Source organism: Erinaceus europaeus, chromosome 2, assembly GCF_950295315.1.
Source record: "Erinaceus europaeus chromosome 2, mEriEur2.1, whole genome shotgun sequence".
NCBI classification, from domain to species: Eukaryota; Metazoa; Chordata; class Mammalia; order Eulipotyphla; family Erinaceidae; genus Erinaceus; species Erinaceus europaeus.
In genome coordinates this window covers 7,047,002-7,069,296 of record NC_080163.1, presented here as the reverse complement: position 1 = coordinate 7,069,296, position 22,295 = coordinate 7,047,002, and the positions used below count along the sequence as shown (strand labels likewise).

Here is a 22,295-nt window from a genome sequence, read left to right as displayed (position 1 = left end):
CTGTGTGCAGGGGCTGTGTCACAGGAGGCTGAGCACTCACTCATCCCAGTGTGCAGGGACTGGGTTCCAGTTGGCTGATGGGCACACTCATCCCAATGTGCAGGGGCTGGGTTCCAGGGGCTTATGGACACACTCATCCCAGTGTGCAGGGGCTGGGTTCCAGGCAGTTGATGGGCGCACTCATCCCAGTGTGCAGGGACTGGGTTTTAGGTGGCTGATGGGAGCACTCATCCCAGTGTGCAGGGGCTGGGTTCCAGGCGGCTGATGGACACACTCATTCCAGTTTGCAGGGACTGGGTTCCAGGAGGCTGATGGGCGCACTCATCCCAGTGTGCAGGGACTGGGTTCTAGGTGGCTGATGGGAGCACTCATCCCAATGTACAGGGGCTGGGTTCCAGGCGGCTGATGGGCGCACTCATCCCAGTGTGCAGGGGCTGGGTTCCAGGCAGCTGATGGGTGCACTCATAGAAGTGTTTAGGGGCTGGGTTCCAGGAGGCTGATGGGCGCACTCATCCCAGTGTGCATGGGATGGGTTCCAGGCGGCTGATGGGCACATATATCCCAGTGTGCAGGGACTGGATTCCAGGACGCTGATAGGCGCACTCATCCCAGTGTGCACTGGCTGGATTCCAGGGGCTTATGGGCACACTAATCCAAGTGTGCAGGGGCTGGGTTCCAGGTTGCTGATGGGCAATCTCATCCTAGTGTGCAGAGACTGTGTTCCAGTTGGCTTATGGCACACTCCTCCCATTGTGCAGGGGCTGGGTTCCAGGCGGCAGAGTCTGTGTTCCAGTGGCTTATGGCACACTCCTCCCATTGTGCAGGGGCTGGGTTCCAGGCGGCAGATGGGCGCACTCATCCCAGTGTGCAGGGAATGGGTTCCAGGTGGCGGATGGGAGCACTCATCCCAGTGTACAGGTCTGGGTTCCAGGCGACTGATGGGCACACTCATCTCAGTGTGCAGGGATAGGTTCCAGGTTGCTGATGGGTGCACTCATCCCAATGTGCAGGGGCTGGGTTCCAGGCGGCTGATGGGTGCACTCATCCCAGTGTGCAGGGACTGGGTTCCAGGCAGGTGATGGGCACACTCATCCCAGTTATTAGGGGTTGGGTTTCAGATGGCTGATGTGCACACTCATGCCAGTGTGCAGGGGCTGTGTTCCAGGCGGCTTATGGGCGCACTCATCCCAGTGTGCAGGGACTGGGTTCTAGCTGGCTGATGGGAGCACTCATCCCAGTGTGCAGGGGCTGGGTTCCAGGAGGCTGATGGGCACACTCATCCCAGTGTGCAGGGGCTGGGTTCCAGGCAGCTGATGGCACACTCATTCCAGTGTGCAGGGGCTGGGTTCCAGGCGGCAGATGGCACACTCATTCCAGTGTGCACGGGCTGGGTTCCAGGAGGCTGATGGACACACTCATTCCAGTTTGCAGGGACTGGGTTCCAGGAGGCTGATGGGCGCACTCATCCCAGTGTGCAGGGACTGGGTTCTAGGTGGCTGATGGGAGCACTCATCCCAATGTACAGGGGCTGGGTACCAGGAGGCTGATGGGTGCACTCATCCCAGTGTGCAGGGGCTGGGTTCCAGGCAGCTGATGGGTGCACTCATAGAAGTGTTTAGAGGCTGGGTTCCAGGAGGCTGATGGGCGCACTCATCCCAGTGTGCATGGGATGGGTTCCAGGCGGCTGATGGGCGCATATATCCCAGTGTGCAGGGACTGGATTCCAGGACGCTGATAGGCGCACTCATCCCAGTGTGCACTGGCTGGATTCCAGGGGCTTATGGGCACACTAATCCAAGTGTGCAGGGGCTGGGTTCCAGGTTGCTGATGGGCAATCTCATCCTAGTGTGCAGAGACTGCGTTCCAGTTGCCTGATGGGCACACTCCTCCCATTGTGCAGGGGCTGGGTTCCAGGCAGCAGATGGGCGCACTCATCCAGTGTACAGGTCTGGGTTGCAGGCGGCTAATGGGCGCACTCAATCCAGTGTGCAGGGAATGGGTTCCAGGCTGCTGATGGGCGCACTCATCCCAGTGTGCAGGGAATGGTTTCCAGGTGGCTGATGGGAGCTCTCATCCCAGTGTGCAGGGGCTGGGTTCCCGTCGGCTGATGGGCGCACTCATCCCAGTGTGCAGGGACTGGGTTCAGGATGCTGATAGGCGCACTCATCCCAGTGTGCACTGGCTGTGTTCCAGGGGCTTATGGGCGCACTTATCCAAGTGTGCAGGGGCTGGGTTCTAGGTGGCTGATGGGCACACTCATCCCAGTGTGCAGGGGCTGGGTTCCAGTTGGCTGATGGGCGCACTCATCCCAGTGTGCAGGGTATGGGTTCTAGGTGGCTGATGGGCACACTCATCCCAGTGTGCAGGGGCTGGGTTCCAGGCGGCTGATGGGCGCACTCATCCCACTGTGCTGGGACTGGTTTCCAGGCAGCTCATGGGTACAGTCATCTCAGTGTGCACGGGCTGGGTTCCAGGAGGCTTATGGGCACACTCTTCCCAGTGTGCAGGGACTGGGTTGTAGGTGGCTGATGGGAGCACTCATCCCAGTTTGCATGGGCTGGGTTCCAGGCGGCTGATGGGCGCACTCATAGCAGTGTTTAGGGTCTGGGTTCCAGTCGGCTGATGGGCACACTTATCCCAATTTACAGGGGCTGGGTTCCATCTGGCTGATGGGCTACGCACTCTTCCCATTGTGCAGGGACTGGGTTCTAGGGGCTGATGGGCTGCGCACTCATCCCAGTGTGTAGGGGCTGGTTTCCAGGCTCCTGATGGGTGCACTCATCCAAGTGTGCTGGGAATGGGTTCCAGGGGCTGATGGGCGCACTCATCCCAGTGTGCAGGGGCTGGGTTCCAGGCGGCTGATGAGCGCACTCACCCCTCTGTGCTGGGACTGGGTTCCAGGGGCTGATGGGCGCACTCATCCCAGTGTGCTGGAGCTGGGTTCCAGGCGGCTGATGGGTGCACTCATCCCAGTGTGCAGGGACTGGGTTCCAGTCAGCTGATGGGCGCACTCATCCCAGTTATTAGGGGCTGGGTTTCAGATGGCTGATGTGCGCACTCATCCCAGTGTGCAGGGGCTCTGTTCTAGGCAGCTTATTTGTGCACTCATCCCAGTGTGCAGGGACTGGGTTCTAGGTGGCTGATGGGAGCACTCATCCCAGTGTGTAGGGGCTGGGTTCCTGGAGGCTGATGGGCGTACTCATCCCAGTGTGCACGGACTGGGTTCCAGGTGGCTGATGGCACACTCATCCTGTGTGTAGGGGCTGGGTCACAGGAGGCTGAGGGCACACACATCCCAGTGTGCAGGGACTGGGTTCCAGGTGGCTGATGGGCGCACTCCTCCCATTGTGCAGGGGATGGGTTTCAGGAGGCGATGGGCACACTCATCCCAGTGTGCAGGGGCTGGGTTCCAGGGGCTTTGGGCACACTCATCCCAGTGTGCAGGGTCTGGGTTCCAGGCTGCTGATGGGCGCACTCATCCCAGTGTGCAGGGACTGGGTTCCAGGTGGCTGATGGGCGCACTCATCCCATTGTGCAGGGACTGGGTTCCAGGGGCTGATGGGCGCACTCATCCCAGTGTGCAGGGACTGGGTTCCAGGGGTTGATGGGCGCACTCATCCCAGTGTGCAGGAGCAGGGTCCGGGTGGCTGATGGGTGCACTCATCCTAGTGTGCTGGGACTGGGTTTCAGGGTTGATGGGCACACTCATCATCCCAGTGTGCAGGGGCTGGGTTCCAGGTGGCTGAGGAGCGCACTCATCCCACTGTGCTGGGACAGGGTTCCAGGCAGTTCATGGGCACAGTCATCTCAGTGTGCACGGGCTGGGTTCCAGGAGGCTGATGGGCACACTCTTCCCAGTGTGCAGGGACTGGGTTGTAGGTGGCTGATGGGAGCACTCATCCCAGTTTGCATGGGCTGGGTTCCAGGCGGCTGATGGGCGCACTCATAGCAGTGTTTAAGGTCTGGGTTCCAGTCGGCTGATGGGCACACTTATCCCAATTTACAGGGGCTGGATTCCATCTGGCTGATGGGCTGCGCACTCCTTCCTCCCATTGTGCAGGGACTGGGTTCCAGGGGCTGATGGGCTGCGCACTCATCACAGTGTGCAGGGGATGGGTTCCAGGCTCCTGATGGGTGCACTCATCCAAGTGTGCTGGGACTGGGTTCCAGGGGCTGATGGGCGAACTCATCCCAGTGTGCAGGGGCTGGGTTCCAGGCGGCTGGTGAGCGCACTCACCCCTCTGTGCTGGGACTGGGTTCCAGGCGGTTCATGGGTACAGTCATCTCAGTGTGCACATGCTGGGTTCCAGGATGCTGATGGGCACACTCTTCCCAGTGTGCAGGGACTGGGTTCAAGGTGGCTGATGGGAGCACTCATCCCAGTGTATATGGGCTGGGTTCCAGGCGGCTGATGGGCGCACTCATAGCAGTGTTTAGGGCCTGGGTTCCAGGCAGCTGATGGGCACACTCATCCCTATTTGCTGGGGCTGGGTTCCAGGAGTCTGATGGGTTCACTCATTCCAGTGTGCAGGGGCTAGGTTCCAGGTAGCTGATGGCACACTCAGCCCAGTGTGCATGGGATTGGTTCCAGGCGGCTGATGGGCGCATATATCCCAGTGTGCAGGGACTGGATTCCAGGACACTGATAGGCGCACTCATTCCAGTGTGCACTGACTGGATTCCAGTTGCTTATGGGCACACTCATCCAAGTGTGCCGGGGCTGGGTTCCAGGTGGCTGATGGGCGCACTCATCCCAGTGTGCAGGGAATGGGTTCCAGGTGGCTGATGGGAGCACTCATCCAAGTGTGCCGGGACTGGCTTCCAGGCGGATGATGGGCGCACTCATTCCAGTGTGCAGGGACTGGGTTCCAGGTGGCTGATAGGCACACTCATCTCAGTGTGCAGGGATGGGTTCCAGGCAGCTGATGGGTGCACTCATCCCAGTGTGCAGGAGCTGGGTTCCACGTGGCTGATGGGCGCACTCATCCCAGTGTGCAGGGACTCGGTTCCAGGAAGCTGATGGGCGCACTCATCCCAGTGTGCAGGGTCTGGTTTCCAGGCGGCTGATGGCACACTCATTCCAGTGTGCAGGGGCTGGGTTCCAGTTGGCTGATGGGCGCAATCATCCCACTGTGCTGGGACTGGGTTCCAGGCGGCTGATGGGCACAGTCATCTCAGTGTGCACGGGCTGGGTTCCAGGAGGCTGATGGGCGCACTCATCCCAGTGTGCAGGGGCTAGGTTCCAGGTGGCTGATGGGCACTCTCATCCAAGTGTGAAGAGACTGGGTTTCAGTTGGTTGATAGGCTCATTCCTCCCATTGTGCAGGGGCTGGGTGCCAGGCGGCTGATGGGCGCACTCATCCCAGTGTGCAGGGAATGGGTTCCAGGTGGCGGATGGGAGCACTCATCCCAGTGTGCAGGGGCTGGGTTCCAGGTTGCTGATGGGTGCTCTCATCCCATTGTGCAGGGACTGGGTTCCAGGATGCTGATGGGTGCACTCATCCCAGTGTACAGATCTGGGTTCCAGGCGGCTAATGGGCGCACTCATTCTAGTGTGCAGGGACTGGGTTCCAGGTGGTTGATGGGCACACTCATCCCAGTGTGCAGGGGCTGGGTTCCAGGCAGCAGATGGCACACTCATTCCAGTGTGCAGGGGCTGGGTTCCAGGTGGCTGATGGGCACACTCATCCCAGTGTGCATGGATTGGGTTCCAGGTGGCTGATGGGAGCACTCATTCCAGTGTGCAGGGGCTGGGTTCCAGGCAGTTGATGGGCGCACTCATCCCAGTGTGCATGGATTGGGTTCCAGGTGGCTGATGGGAGCACTCATCCCAGTGTGCAGGGGCTGGGTTCCAGGCGGTTGATGGGCGCACTCATCCCAGTGTGCTGGGACTGGGTTCCAGGGACTGATGGGCGCACTCATCCCAGTGTGCTTGGACTGGGTTCCAGGCGGCTGATGGCACACTCATTCCAGTGTGCAGGGACTGGGTCCAGGATGCTGATAGGCGCACTCATCCCAATGTGCACTGGCTGAGTTCCAGGGGCTGATGGGAGTACTCATCCCAGTGTGCAGGGGCTGGGTTCCAGGCGGCTGCTGAGTGCAATCATCCCACTGTTCTGGGACTGGGTTCCAGGTGCCTGATGGGCACAGTCATCTCTGTGTGCACGGGCTGGGTTCCAGGAGCAGATGGGTGCACTCATCCCAGTGTGCAGGGATAGGGTTCTAGGTGGCTGATGGGAGCACTCATCCCTGTGTGCAGGGGCTGGGTTCCAGGAGGCTGATGGGCACTCTCATCCCAGTGTTTAGGGTTGGGTTCTAGTCAGCTGATGGTTGCACTCATCCCAATGTGCAGGGGCTGGGTTCTAGGCGCTGATGGGAGCACTCATCCCAGTGTGCAGGGACTGGGTTCTAGGTGGCTGATGGGAGCACTCATCCCAATGTGCAGGGGCTGGGTTCCAGGTGGCTGATGGGCGCACTCATCCCAGTGTGCAAGGACTGGGTTCCAGTCAGCTGATGGTCGCACTCACCCCAATGTGCAGGGGCTGGGTTCCAGGAGGCTGATGGGCGCACTTATCCCAGTTTTCAGGGACTGGGTTCCAGGCAGTTGATGGGCGCACTCATCCTAGTGTGCAGGGACTGGGTTCCAGGTGGCTGATGGCACACTCATCCTGTGTAAGTAGCTGGGTCACAGGAGACTGAGGGCACACTCATCCCAATGTGCAGGGATTGGGTTCCAGTTGGCTGATGGGCACACTCCTCCCATTGTTCAGGGACTGGGTTTCAGGAGGCGATGTGCACACTCATCCCAGTGTGCAGGGGCTGGGTTCCAGGGCTTAATGGGCACACTCATCTCAGTGTGCAGGGGCTGGGTTCCAGGCTGCTGATGTGTGCACTCATCCCAGTGTGCAGGGACGGGTTCCAGGTGGGTGATGGGCGCACTCATCCCAGTGTGCAGGGACTGGGTTCCAGCGGCTGATGGGAGCACTCATCCCAGTGTGCAGGGACTGGGTTCCAGGCGCTGATGGGAGCACTCATCCCAGTGTGCAGGGACTGGGTTCCAGGGGCTGATGGGAGCACTCATCCCAGTGTGCAGGGGCTGGGTTCCAGGCGGCTGATGGGCGCACTCACCCCAGTGTGCAAGGACTGGGTTCCAGGCGCTGATGGGAGCACTCATCCCAATGTGCACTGGCTGGGTTCCAGGGGCTGATGGGCGCACTCACCCCAGTGTGCAAGGACTGGGTTCCAGGCGCTGATGGGAGCACTCATCCCAGTGTGCAGGGACTGGGTTCCAGGGGCTGATGGGCGCACTCATCCCATTGTGCAGGGGCTGGGTTCCAGGCGGCTGATGGCACACTCATTCCAGTGTTTAGGGGCTGGGTTCCAGTTGGCTGATGGGCGCACTCATCGCAATGTGCAGGGGCTGGGTTCCAGGAGGCTGATGGGCGCACTCATCCCAGTGTGCAGGGACCGGGTTCCAGGCGGCTGATGGGCGCACTCATCCCAATGTGCACTGGCTGGGTTCCAGGGGCTGATGGGAGCACTCATCCCAGTGTGCATGGGATGGGTTCCAGGCGGCTGAAGGGCGCATATATCCCAGTGTGCAGGGACTGGATTCCAGGACGCTGATAGGCGCACTCATCCCAGTGTGAACTGGCTGGATTCGAGGGGCTTATGGGCACACTAATCCAAGTGTGCAGGGGCTGGGTTCCAGGTGGCTGATGGGCACTTTCATCCTAGTGTGCATAGACTGGGTTCCAGTTGGCTGATGGGTGCACTCATAGAAGTGTTTAGGGGCTGGGTTCCAGGAGGCTGATGGGCGCACTCATCCCAGTGTGCATGGGATGGGTTCCAGGCGCCTGATGGGCGCATATATCCCAGTGTGCAGGGACTGGATTCCAGGACGCTGATAGGCACACTCATCTCAGTCTGCACTGGCTGGATTCCAGGGGCTTATGGGCACACTAATCCAAGTGTGCAGGGGCTGGGTTCCAGGTTGCTGATGGGCAATCTCATCCTAGTGTGCAGAGACTGCGTTCCAGTTGGCTTATGGCACACTCCTCCCATTGTTCAGGGGCTGGGTTCCATGCGGCAGATGGGCGCACTCATCCCAGTGTGCAGGGAATGGGTTCCAGGTGGCTGATGGGAGCACTCATCCCAGTGTACAGGTCTGGGTTCCAGGCGACTGATGGGCACACTCATCTCATTGTGCAGGGATAGGTTCCAGGATGCTGATGGGTGCACTCATCCCAATGTGCAGGGGCTGGGTTCTAGGCGGCTGATGGGTGCACTCATCCCAGTGTGCAGGGACTGGGTTCCAGGCAGCTGATGGGCGCACTCATCGAGGTTATTAGGGGTTGGGTTTCAGATGGCTGATGTGCGCACTCATCCCAGTGTGCAGGGGCTGTGTTCCAGGCGGCTTATGGGAGCACTCATTCCAGTGTGCAGGGGCTGGGTTCCAGGAGGCTGATGGGCGCACTCATCCCAGTGTGCAGTGGCTGGGTTCCAGGCAGCTGATGGGCGCACTCATCTCAGTGTGCAGGGAATGGGTTCCAGGCTGCTGATGGGCGAACTCATCCCAGTGTGCAGGGAATGGTTTCCAGGTGGCTGATGGGAGCTCTCATCCCAGTGTGCAGGGGCTGGGTTCCTGTCGGCTGATGGGCGCACTCATCCCAGTGTGCAGGGATTGGGTTCAGGATGCTGATAGGCGCACTCATCCCAGTGTGCACTGGCTGGGTTCCAGGGGCTTATGGGCACACTAATCCAAGTGTGCAGGGGCTGGGTTCCAGGTGGCTGATGGGCACTCTCATCCTAGTGTGCAGAGACTGGGTTCCAGTTGGCTGATGGGCGCACTCATCCCAGTGTGCAGGGAATGGGTTCTAGGTGGCTGATGGGCACACTCATCCCAGTGTGCTGGGGCTGGGTTCCAGGCGGCTGATGGGCGCATTCATCCCAGTGTATAGGTCTGGGTTCCAGGCGGCTAATGGGCGCACTCATTCCAGTGTGCAGGGACTGGGTTCCAGGTGGCTGATGGGCACACTCATCTCAGTGTGCAGGGATGGGTTCCAGGACACTGATGGTCGCACTCATCCCAGTGTGCTGGAGCTGGGTTCCAGGCGTCTGATGGGTGCACTCATCCCAGTGTGCAGGGACTGGGTTCCAGTCAGCTGATGGGCGCACTCATCCCAGTTATTAGGGGCTGGGTTTCAGATGGCTGATTGCGCACTCATCCCAGTGTGCAGGGGCTCTGTTCTAAGTGGCTTATTGGTGCACTCATCCCAGTGTGCAGGGACTGGGTTCTAGGTGGCTAATGGGAGCACTCATCCCAGTGTGTAGGGGCTGGGTTCCAGGAGGCTGATGGGCGCACTCATCCCAGTGTTTATGGGCTGGGTTCCAGTCACCTGATGGTCGCACTCATCCCAATGTGCAGGGGCTGGGTTCCAGGCGGCTAATGGGCGCACTCATCCCAGTGTGCAGGGGCAGGGTTCCAGGCGGCTGATGGCACATTCATCCCAGTGTTTAGGGGCTGGTTTCCAGTTGGCTGCTGGGCGCACTCATCGCAATGTGCAGGGAAAGGGTTCCAGGAGGCTGATGGGCGCACTCATCCCAGTGTGCAGGGACTGGGTTCCAGGAGGCTAATGGTCATACTCATCCCAGTGTGCAGGGATCGGGTTCCCGTCGGCTGATGGGCGCACTCATCCCAATGTGCACTGGCTGGGTTTCAGGGGCTGATGGGTTCACTCATCCCAGTGTGCAGGGACTGGGTTCCAGGAGGCTGATGGTCACACTCATCCCATTGTGCAGGGACTGGGTTCCAGGCGGATGATGGGCGCACTCATCCCAATGTGCACTGGCTGGGTTTCTGGGGCTTATCGGCGCACTCATCCCAGTGTCCACGGGCTGGGTTCCAGGTGGCTGATGGGCGCACTCATCCCAGTGTCCACAGGCTGGTTTCCAGGTGGCTGATGGCGCACTCATCCCAGTGTCCACGGGCTGGGTTCCAGGTGGCTGATGGGCGCACTCATCCCAGTGTCCACGGGCTGGTTTCCAGGTGGCTGATGGCGCACTCATCCCAGTGTCCACGGGCTGGGTTCCAGGTGGCTGATGGGCGCACTCATCCCAGTGTGCAGGGGCTGGGTTCGAGGAGGCTGATGGGCACACTCATTCCAGTGTGCCTGGGCTGGGTTACAGGCGGCTGATGGGACACTCTTCCCAGTGTGCAGGGGGGCTGTGTTCCTGGCGACTGATGACTAGTGTGCAGGGATTGGGTTCCAGTCAGCTGATGGGCGCACTCATCCCAGCGTTTTGGGGCTGGTTTCCAGTTGGCTGATGGCGCACTCATCCCAATGTGCAGGGGACGGGTTCCAGGCGGCTGATGGGCACAGTCATCCCAGTGTGCAGGGGCTGGGTTCCAGGATGCTGATGGGTGCACTCATTCCAGTTTGAAGGGACTGGGTTCCAGGCGGATGATGGGCGCACTCCTCCCAGTGTGCAAGGACTGGGTTCCAGGCAGCTGATGGGTGCACTCATAGCAGTGTTTAGAGGCTGGGTTCCAGGAGGCTGATGGGCGCACTCATCCCAGTGTGCAGGGACTGGGTTCCAGGCAGCTGATGGGCGCACTCATCCAAGTGTGCCGGGGCTGGGTTCCATGTGGCTGATGGGCACTCTCATCCTAGTGTGCAGAGACTGGGTTCCTGTTGGCTGATGGGCACACTCCTCCCATTGTGCAGGGACTGGGTTCCAGGCGGCAGATGGGCGCACTCATCCCAGTGTGCAGGGGCTGGGTTCCAGGGCTGATGGGGCCTACTCCGTGGGCTGGTGTGCACCACTCAGCAGCTCGTGCAGCACTACTCAGGGCGCTGTTGTGCAACACCTGGCAGCTCGTGTGCAACTACTGCGAGGGCTAGTGTGCAACACCCTGCAGTCCTTGTACGACTACTCCGGGGGCCGTGTGTACCACCCGGCAGTTCGTGTGCAGCTACTCAGGGGGCTCCCGGCCCAGGTCCAGCCCTCCTGCACCGCATGTGGGAAGCAGAGCTGGGCGGAGCCCTGGGAGAACTCAGCAAACTCCTCGCTGAGCTGCATCATGGTGAGCCTGTGCTGGCTGGATGTGCTGTGAAGCAGCAGCAGGAGAGGGGCGGTGGGGCGCTGCTGGATGGTGGGGCTCCACCTTTGGGGCTCCCCCTGCGCTACGCCCCTTCTCCGGGACTCCCTGCCTCGCCCGCGCTGGATGCTGCGCCTTTCCCCCCCAGGGGCCCCAGGGTAGTCGGGTGGGTAGTCGGGGTGGGTCCTTCCCTAGAGCCGCCCCCAGCCTGTGGGCTTCTCCAGGGGCTCCAGGTTGGCGCATTGGGAAAGTGGTGTGGAAATGGAGCAGGGGGCGGACAGCGTCGTGGTCGTGCAGAGAGACTCTCCTGCCTGAGGCTGCAGAGTCCCAGGTTCCATCCCCTGCAGCACCAGAAGCAGGAGCTGAGCTGAGCTCCAGGCATAAGAAAAAAAAAAAAAAAGCAAGAAACAGCTATGACAACAATATCAGCCACAACAAGCACAAGGCCAACAAAATGGGGAAAATAGCCTCCAGGAGCAGTGGATTCCCAATCCCAGCAATAACCCTGGAGGCAAAGAAAAAAAAAAGAGAAAAAAAGCGGCTGTGCCGCCCTGATAAGACCCTGGGTGCGGCTGGCCGGGGAAGCCGAGCGGCGGTTGCCTCCCGGTTCGATTCCCGGGCCCTGCGGGCAGCATGGGCGCCGCACCTGCTCCCCGCTCCGTCGCCCCGCGCCCAGTCTGCTCCCCAAGGGGCGTGTGGAATGATTGTTTTCTTCTTTTAAAATATTTATTTTCTCTTTTGTTGCCCTCGTTGTTTTGTTGTTGTAGTTATTACTATTGTTATTGATGTCGTTGTTGGCTAGGACAGAGAGACATGGAGAGAGGAGGGGAAGACAGAGAGGGGGAGAGACAGACAGACACCTGCAGACCTGCTTCACCGCCTGGGAAGCGACTCCCCTGCAGGTGGGGAGCCGGGGGCTCGAACCGGGATCCTTGTGCCGGTCCCTGCGCTTTGCGCCACGTGCGCTTAACCCGCTGCGCTACAGCCCAACCCCCTTTCCTTTCTTTTTCATTCATGCCCAAAGATTTTCTACTTTATTCTTTTTGAAAAGAAATATTTTATTTCTTGGATAGAGATAGGGAGAAGTCAAGAGGAGAAGAGGGAGGTAGAAAGGGACTCGAACCCGGGTCCTGGCGCCCAGGGACACGTGCGCTCGACCGGCTTCCGCCTCCCGGCCTCGCTTTTTAAAAATGTTTTTATTAACATTCGCTAAGACAGAGAGACGTGGAGGCGGAGGAGGAAGAGCGGGGGGGGGGGGGGGGGAAGAGAAAGGCTGCGGCACGGCTCGGGAAGGTCCCCCACCCCAACATGGGGGGCCTGGGGGTTCGAACCCGGGTCCCCGAGCAGAGGCGTCCGCCCTCGAGCCCGCCGCGGCGCCGCGTGACGCGCCGGGGGCGACCCCGCCCTCCTTCCGGGTCCCTGCGGGGCTGCGGCACCGGCCGCCGGAAGTGACGCGTCAGCAGCGCCCCCGGGGCTGGGCCCCCCGGCCCGGGCCGCAGAGACCCACGTGCGCGCCCTGCCCCCGGACCTGCCCTCACGCCCGGGCGGCGACGCCTCCTCCCGCGTCCCCTCATCTCCCGACACGGCCTCACTGAGACTAACCCGGGGGGCTTAATGCCAAAGGAAACAAGATGTCCGCCCCAGACGGGAACCGGAAGTCCCGCCCTGGCGTCCACGCGGGCGGAAGCGCTTATCTTGGCGCCGCGAGGGCTGCTGGGTAATGTAGTTCTCGAAACTGCTGTGGCGGAATGGGCCTCACAAGGCACCTCCAGGGCAGGGACGAGGCGGCATGGCTCCCAGGAGCCAGCAAAGGCTTCTAGGCCATTTTCCCCACCAATGATTTATTTATTTACATATAGTTTGGCCCATCTCATCTGATAGGGCCATTCTCACTTCCAGCTTAGGTTCTACCATCACACATCAAGACCCCAAAGGTTCCCTGGTCCCTCCCTACCTTTTCCCAGAGTCTTTTGCTTTGGTGCGGAGTTTTATTTGTTTTGTTTTTGTTTTTATTTAAAAAAGGAGACATTAACAAAACCACAGGATAAGAGGGGCACAACTCCACACAGTTCCCACCACCAGAACTCTGTGTCCCCTCCCCTCCCCTGATGGCTTTCCTATTCTTTATCCCTCTGGGAGTATGGACCCAGGGTCATTGTAGGATGCAGAAGGTGGAAGGTCTGGCTTCTGTAATTGCTTCCCCGCTGAACATGGGCGTTGACTGGTCGGTCCATACTCCCAGTCTGCCTCTCTCTTTCCCTAGTAGGGTGGGTCTCTGGGGAAGCGGAGCTCCAGGACACATTGGTGGGGTCTTCAGTCCAGGGAAGCCTGGCCGGCATCCTGATGACATCTGGAACCTGGTGACTGAAAAGAGAGTTAACATACAAAGTCAAACAAATTGTTGAGCAATCATGGACCCAAAGCTTGGAATAGTGGAGATGAAGTGTTAGGGGGGTACTCACTGCAAACTCTCGTGTACTTCTGCTTTCAGGTATATATTTTGCAGTAGTTTATGGATACGTGTGAACATATGCTCTCTGTCACAGAAACTGGTGTATATCTAGGTTTTGGGACTTTGTTAGGAAGTGAGCCACCTGGAATGGAATTAGAGAATACTATGAAAGAAAAGGTCTCACCCGAGTGATGAAGCTGAAGGGTTGTCATTCCACACGTGAAGTCTCTGGACACAGTCTGAAGTGAAGCTTGCTGGGGTGGTACTCCTTGCGTTGATTAGGCTGGGACTGGTGGATGCAATGTTGTTTGGTATGGATTGAGAGAAGCATGCAGGAAAGTGAGCCCCATCCTAAGGTTCCAGGACTGGGGGTAATATAGGCTCTATAGTGGAAATGTGAGGTTCATGCTGTCTTAGGGTTCAAGAAAAGAATGGATAGTTATTGTTATCATCACATTATTCGGTAAATGGGTTAACTTTGGAAAATCCCTTTGTTAGGATTTGCTGTATAATACCCAACATCACCATAATTTATGTCCTTTGACATTATTTGTATATAGCTTTGCCACCGGTTGCTTTTGTTCTCCCTGGTCTAGGTTTTTGAGAGAGTCAACATATCAAAGACCCAGCCTATGAGTTAAAAAGACTCAGTCTGTGCTTTAAAAAGTTTGAGACATAACAATCAATTTTCCCTTCTCATATTAATAGTGATTTATATGAGTTTGTTTTTATTCCAGATCACTGCATCCCTGGTTTCTGGTGGTGCCAGGGATTGAACCTGGGGCCTTCGGTGCTTCAGGCATGGAAGTCTATTTACAAAACCAGCATGCTACTCTGCACCACCTCCCAGACTTTAAGGAGTGGAGTTTGCTTGTGGGGTGGGGGAATACGGAGTTCTGGTGGTGGGAATCGTGTAGAGTTGTACCCTTCTTATATCCAGGGGCTGTGGTAACAGAACCGTATCACAGAAGTGCTTCAGCTTACTGGTGGTGGTAATTGTGTAGAGTTGCACCCTTCTTATATCCAGGGGCTGTGGTAACGGAACCTTATCATAGAAGTGCTTCAGCTTACTGGTCCAGTCCTCTAGGCAGACAAGGCTCTCCAGAAAATGGCATGACCATGGCACAGGCTGTTGTCACAAAGACCTCTACAGCCAGCAGCGTATAACTGTTATTTATTTATTTTCTTGATACAATTTTAAAAATATTTACTCCTTTTTGTTGCCCTTGATTTACTGTTGTTGTTATTGATGTCACTGTTGGGTAGGACAGAGAGAAATGGAGAGAGGAGGGGAAGACATAGAGGGGGAGAGAAAGACAGACACCTGCAGACCTGTTTCACCGCCTGTGAAGCGATTCCCCTGCAGGTGGGGAGCCGGGGGCTTGAACCGGGATCCTTACGCTGGTCCTTGCGCTTTGCACCACCTGCGCTTAACCCGCCGCATTACCACCCGACTCCCTATAACTTATTTTATTGGCAGATAAATACGTATAACTGGAGGCTCTATAAGTAGTTCTGTGAACTTCAGCGCTTGAGTCAGGAACAGGCGCGACAAGGCCCCAGATGCTGCTGCCACAGGGAGCACGTAGCTGGAGGTCCGTGTGGAACCGAGCATGAAGACTGTGTTACTTGTTTTCTGATGTGTCAAGAAGCACCCTGACTGTATGATCAGTCACTGTGTTAAGTCTAGTGAGCAACAGGCTTTTCTTGTTTGTTTTTGTCTCCAGGGTTATCGCTGGGGCTCCATGCCAGTACTATGAATCCACTGCTCCTGGTGGCCTCCCCGCCCCAATAAGACAGAGAGAAATTGAGAGAGGAGGGGATATAGAGAGGGAGAGATAAAGAGAGACACCTGCAGACCTGCTTCACCACTTGTGAAGCTTCCCCCCTGCAGGTGGGGAGCCAGGGTCTTGAACCCAGATCCTTGCATGGTTCCTTGTGCTTCGTGCTATGTGCGCTTAACCCAGTGCTCCACTGCCCAGCCTGGAACATGCTTTTCTAAGACAGTATTTCTTACTCCCCATATGGAGATGTATTCAATGTCTTTTTAAAATTTTTTATTTTCTTATTAGAGACCACCAGAAATTGAGATGGGATAAAGAGGGAGGAAAGACAGAGACACCTGCAGTCCAGCTTCACCACTTGCAAAGCTTTCCCCCTGCAGGTGGGGAGACAGGGGCTTGAACCAGGGTCCTTGCATGCTGGGGCTCATGTGGGGTGGCTTCAGCCAGGAGGTAAGCCACCGATCTTCCCTCACCAGCTCAAGGGCTCAGTGATTCAGAAAGGAAGACTTGGGGAGCATTCTGGTACAAACACACATTTACTTGAAGGTGGGTTTGGGTGTATATAGAAAGTGAAAGAACATTTTTCAAATACATCAGAAATTACAGGTTTCTTAAAGGTCAGCTTGCCCCTATGGTAGGGGGCTGGTATGACAAGAATTGATGCGATACATAAAGGTCAAAAAAATTAGTCTCCATGATGCAGGCAAGTTAATTATCCAAAGGCATTTGAGAGAGGCATAGGGGTTAAACCAGTAAGGTGAGGTAGAGAGAAGAAAAACAAGGCTTGATGTAAATCACAGATATCAAAGGACACAAGGAAATAAGATTTTGGGGCTTCATTGTCTGGTGTTGGGGAGGTGTATGATAGAGTGTGTTCTCCTTAGTGATCAAAAGGTGAAGTGGATGTGTGAACTTTGAGTGACTATCATGAACTTTGAGTGAACCCTAAAGCAGGCAGCCATTTGGCCTGCTGTCAGCAGGGGAAACTGAGTGTGAGAGGCCTGTAGGCTTTCTGTGAGCCTGAGAGACTAACAAGGAGAAACTGAGTCTGGGAGACTTTTCTCTCTTGGCTCATCTCTGTGAGGAGAGAGGCTAACAAGTGGGGTGTCTTTCCAGACTTCTATCCAGACCTCTATCCCCTAAGCTCTACCAAGATTTCACATAGTCCTACACTTGCACATTGTAACGTGCACTCAACCTGCCCCCTTCAATTTCTTGTAACTTGAAAATACCTGAAAAGGCAGGTGGTTTACCAAATGCCAGCTGGCCATTCTAAAGCAACAATAGTTTTTGAAGAAGTTCTTGAGTGGAAGAAATAACCGCCAAACAAAATTTCTACACAGAATACAAAGGTCTTTTTTTAAAAAAAATTTATTTATTATGGGATAAAGACAGAAGTTGAGAGGGGTGGGGGAGATAGAGAGGGAGAGAGACACCTGCTTCACCACTCATAAAGCGTCTCCCCTTGCAGGTGGGTTCCTTGGGCTTGAACCTGGGTCGTTGTGCACTGTAACGGGTGTGCTTAACCAGGTGGGCCACTGCCTGGCCCCAGGAAACAAAGATCTAACAAAGTATGGGCACAGGGAGACAAATTCTCCAAGTGGGCACATACCTTGCTGTGCCTGAGGCCTTGGGTTCAAGTCCAAAGTGCTTGGAAGCGTCATGGCAGTAGAGCAGTGCTGAGACAAAGAGTAAGGAAGTCAACACTGAGCTGCGGCATCAGGAGCGAGGTCTCCGCACTGCAACAGAAAACAGAGATGAAGGAAAAGAGAAGCCAAAGAGGGGTCAGGCGGTGGCACCCTTGGTTAGGCGCGCACATTACCCTGCGCAAGGATCCAGGTTCAAGCCCCCGGTCCCCACATGCAGGGGGAAAGCTTCACGAATGGTGAAGCAGGGCTGCAGGTGTCTCTCTGTCTCTCTGTCTTCCCCTTTCAATTTCTCTGTCTCTATAGAATAATAAATAAATGAAAGCAGCTCATAGTCTTTAAAAAAAAGAGAGAGAGAAACCAAAGGAAATGAAGGTGACAAGGTTACTTCAGCCCCCAAATCGTGAATGTAGTGGAAAAGAAATCTACAGGAAATAACGGTTGAGGTAACTGCCTCCAGATGAAAGGTCTGCAGTGAGAGAGAGAGGATGGATGGATGGTGGTGCAGGGAGCAGTGCAGGTTCTGATGAAAGGAGCTTTTCCCCTGCTGTAACGCAGGGCTAGATCGCGGCATGGAGTCTGGGTGACAGAAACTCCCACACGCAGCTTAGTGAGAACATGTGGTCGGTGCCGATCACTTAATGCTGGAAGTCTCGCACAGTGCCGGGAGGAAGGGGAGGTCTACAAGTTCCCTGAGAAGGACTCTCCTCCGAGCGCTGTCAGCGTGTAAAGCTGCCTGTCTCCTCTCCTTTCTGTGTCGTTCCCAGAGGACACCAGTGCGTGACACCGGAGGCCTCCAGGCCAGGACTGCTCTCTGGCGGTGCTGCAAAGCTGGGTCTTTGTCTGGGATTCCGACGGCCCACCGGCGTGTGGAACGAATGCCCTTCCTCTCCCTGGAGCTTCTTATCCTCAGACACAGTCTTGCTTGGCTGGCGAGATCCTCACCTGGGGGTCGCAAACGGTGAGTTATCCGCAGCTCGGCATTCAAAGTCTCCATGGCCAAGTGGTGGTGCACCTAGTTAAGTACACATAGTACCATGTGCAAGGGCCCATGCAGGGACCCAGGTTCAAGCCCCCACTCCCTACCTGCAGGGGGGTGCTGCATGAGCAGTGAAGCAGGTCTACGGGAGCATTTCTCTTCCTCTCTCTCTCTCTCTCTCTCTCTGTCTCTTTCTCTCTCTCTCTAGCTCTCTATCTCCTCAATCTCTTTCTGTCTTATCAAATAAAATTGAAAAAGAAAGGGGGTGGGCAGGCGGGACTAGTGTGTTCATAGTGCTGGCACTGAGCCCCAGCTATAACCCTGGAGCCAAAATGCATGAATGAAAGAGAGAAAGAAAGGAGAGAAAGAAAGCTGCCTGCAGACCTGCTTCCTCCCCAGCCTCTGCAGGTGGGGACCAGGGGCTGGAACTGGGTTTTCCCATGTTGCAACGTGTGCACTCTACCAGGTGCTCTACCATCTGGCCCCTCTCTGTAACTTAACCCTTCACACTCTCAGGAAGAACATCAACAAACCATTCTGCCTCTCTCCCTCTTTGTCTCTGTCTCTATCTGAAAAAGTCATCCTAGTGCCAGGGAGATAGCAGAAGGGTTAATGCAAAAGACTTTCATGCCTGAGGCTCCAAGGTCCTGGGTTCAATACCCAGTACCACCACAAGCCAGAGCTGTGCAGCACTCTGACAGAATAGGATACGATAGATTAGCATAATCATCCTAGAGCGAGTGATACAGCCCCAGTAATGACAAAAGGGGAAAAAGTTAGCCCTTTTGAACTCCTCTCTCTCTCTCTCTCTTTTTAATTATTATTTGATAGGACAGAGAGAAATTGAGAGGGGAAGGGGAGGTAGAGAGGGAGAGAGAGACAGAGAGACACCTGCAGCCCTGCTTCACCATTTGTGACGCTTTCCCCCTGCAGGTGAGGGCCAGGTCTTGAACATGGGCATGTTAACATGCACTTAACCAGAGGTGCCACTGCCTGGCCCCGCGCCTTTGAACTTCTCTATGGGAGGCCTTTCCTCACAACTGACTTAGTAATAGATTCAGAGGTGGCTTTTTTTATGATTGTATTTATTTGTTAATGAGAAAAACAGGAGGAGGCGTGAGAAAGAGCCAGACATCACTCTGGTACATGTGCGGCCAGGGATTGAACCCAGGACCTCATGGTTGAGAGTCCAGTGCTTTATCCGCTGCGCCACCCCCAGGACTACAGGGTCACTGCTCCTAACTGTGCGTGATTTCCGCCAGTCTCACCGCAACACCCTTCAGGATGATGCTGAGTTTGATCCCCTGTGCCTGACCCGCTCACTGAACCACGCCATGCCTTAAAACTCCCGGTACAGACGGGGCTCCTCCCCCAGGCTTACCCGCCCCTTGACGCTGTCTGGACGGGTCCTCGCCAAACCCTGCTAACGGCTCTCCTTGCTGTTGAACTGTAGGTTCGTCCCTCGATTCACCCGCAAAGAACCAAGCTCGCTCCTGCCCTGGACTCCCACACTCCTCGCGCCACCTCCCGGACCTGTAGAGCTGCAGACAAGCCAGGCGGCTCTCGAACCCTGACAGCTAAGTCGCTAAGGCCGCAGTGATCGCTAGCTCTCACTACTGCTTTTCCTTCCTTTACTCTTGCTTTGTCGGCCTCTTGTGCCGTCTCTGCTGTTGTAAGCGAACCTCTTTCTCTGATTGATCACTTCTTTGTCCTCACTGGGCCTAGTCATTCCCCTTCTAATGAGTGAACCAAGGCCTTCCTTTTGGCGAGCAATAGCCTTTTACTCGGATACGCTGGAAGCCCTTAAAAACTACCGCATCCCGCTCGAAGCGTACACCAACCCCCAGAAGGCCTGGGAGTTCCTGCGGGAAGTCATCCTGGACGAGTTCCTGCAAGGCACCTATCAGGACTACTCCCCCTCCGAGATCGCCTTTTACCTAGGCAGGGACCCCTTCTCGGAGCTTCCCTCGGAGGGAAGCCCTTCCTTTCCTTAGCTCCCTGACTCTCTCCTCTTGCCCTCAGATCACACACAAGCCTCACACTTAGCGACGATGGCCCCCTATCTCTGGATCTTACTGCTCTGGACCAGTCAGCATTGCCCGGTCTTAGATGGGCCAGGCGCCTCTCTGCGACGGACTCAGCCCCATGCAGAGGCAACAAACAACAGTCCTTGCTGGATTCGTGGCCTTATGCCGGTCTCCAGCACTTCGGGGCTGCCATGGCGGGCCTCTCCCTCACGCGGGGCAGACTGGGCAGGGCTTCAGAAGTTCATAGATGAGATGCGGAACGTGAGCTTTGTGCTCTCTGAGTACACGATCCCTAAGTGCGGGGCAGCGAAGTGGCCGGGGGTCTCTTCTGGGGACGAGAGAGGCCAAGAAAAACCCTTTTCTTTCTACCAGTCAAAACCTGAAGGGCGATATGCTGACCTCAAAATGAGTCAGAGGCGCCTCCCCTTAGCCCGGCAGCCTAGCGGCAGATGCACCGATGAGGGGGGTCCTCAGGTCTGGGGTGAATACGTCTGGGTGGCTCCCCTGTTAGGAGTCCCTAGCCGGCAGGTGCTGCGCTGCCGGGAGCAGTCTGACCGCCCGGACTCTCTGTGGCTGGATCTGATTAGACACACGGGCGGGCTGCCTCCCCTAGTCTGCAAACAAGTCACAGTGCTACAGTGTACTGACTGGTTTGCCACCAAGGACAGAGGGGACCGGGGTCTAGATGGCCGCTCCTAGTGGCACCAGTGGCTACGTGGACGGAGCCTGTGGCCCTGGCCAGCCGCCAGCCGGGTGGGGAGGTGCGCCTGAGGCTCGGTCCGGCCCAGGGTCAGAGGATCAAAACCCGCTTTCCCTGCTAATTTCCCTTGCTGGTCTGTGGCTGGACTAGGGCAGTCTTTCACTGGTAGAACCACTTAAACTTCTCTTTGTCCAGTAGTGGGAACAGACGGTGTCGTCTGGCAGATAGAAGCCCTTAGGAACTATACCCAGCGGCCCTGCACGGTGCTGTCCAGAGTGTCACTCTCAGACATTCTGGAAGGATCCAGACGAGAAAAGCAGTGCTCCAGAAGCCAACGGCTTTGGGGCAGGCGAAAGAGCTCGCTTGGCTAGCATGCTGCTTCGCATCCCAGGCTCAGGCCTGGCCCCCAACACGTTGAAGGAAGCTTCGGTGCTGTGGTCTCTCTCGCTTTCTCTGTGGTCTCTTTCACTCTGCCTTTCTGCTTCTGTGTCTATTTCAAGAAGAATCAAATGGCTTTCGATGTCCTTCTGCCGCCCGAGGTGGGGCCTGTGCTGTTTAGTCTGAATGCTGTGTGTATGTGCCCAGTTTCCCCCAGTGTCTCCTCTCCCTGCAGGATGTGCTGACTAACAGCCGCGTCGCCTTCACTGACTTAAGTCTTGGCTGGGAGGCCGCTGGGCCGGGTCACCAAGCGCCTCTCTGCTCTCACCGGTCACTGTCATTGGACTTGGCATAACACCCTCTGTCTAAATACCCGTGTCTCTCTCTCTGATGACTCAGTGCACGTTCCCGAGATGTAAGCCTCCTGCCACCCCAGGTACTCAAAGTACACTGAGGTGGTAGCCTGTCATTGCCAGGACTTGGCCCCTGCTCTGTGGCATGGTCCAGCCTGAAGAAGCTTTAGAAGACAGACCGTGGCCCATATTCAAAGACCTTCCTTGCTGTCTCGCAGAAAGGGGGGTGCAAAGGGCTACACTCGACCAGCTCGCCCAAAGCACGGCTGTGCAGTAGGCAAGGCTGACTGCACTCCCCGGTACCTTCTGTTCTATATTCTTGTGTCTTGTTTTCTTGATACTATACATTTCTCGGTGTATCCTGTTTTCCTGGTTCTGATAATTATCTTGTTTTATAATGTATATTGAACCAACAGTAAGTCTCTTAAGTGAACCATTAAGAACAAACACCATCATCCTCCCAAGTCATGAGGCAAATCAGACACAGATGTGAAGCCAGAACATGTATTTCCAAAGCTGTAAGACTTCCTGGAAGCCTCAGTGCAGACTTTCTCTGTCTCTTTGTGGTTGGCTTCTCTCTGCCTCCTGCCCACTGTTCTATTGTTGGCAATTTTTCTAATAAATATCTCCTTTGCTTCCTTCAGTATTTTGCTTGCTGTGAATTCTTTCTCAGATTCTGGAGACAGGCGATGCAAGTGCCCTCCGAGAGAGTTGCAGGTGCAACTCCGAGGGCGAGGGTCAAGGAAGAGCTCCCGCGTGCGCTGTGTTTGCGTGTGCGTGTGCATGTGCGTGTGTGCGTGTGTGCCAAGCACAGAGAAAAAGCAAAGAGAGCACACAGGTGAGTGTGGGGTGAGGGAGGAATGTGAAGACATAGG

The 22,295-nt window shown here is 56.4% G+C and overlaps 1 long non-coding RNA gene across 1 annotated transcript in view; it reads left to right on the top strand.

The window, feature by feature from the left end:
* Positions 1–22,063, top strand: part of LOC132533847 (uncharacterized) — a 46,985-nt gene extending 24,922 nt beyond the window's left edge. Inside the window, exons 2-3 of the long non-coding RNA XR_009545587.1 lie at positions 17,751–17,944; positions 19,320–22,063. This is a non-coding gene — a long non-coding RNA (uncharacterized LOC132533847). The remainder of the gene's footprint in view (positions 1–17,750; positions 17,945–19,319) is intronic.
* The last annotated feature ends 232 nt before the right edge of the window (positions 22,064–22,295 follow it).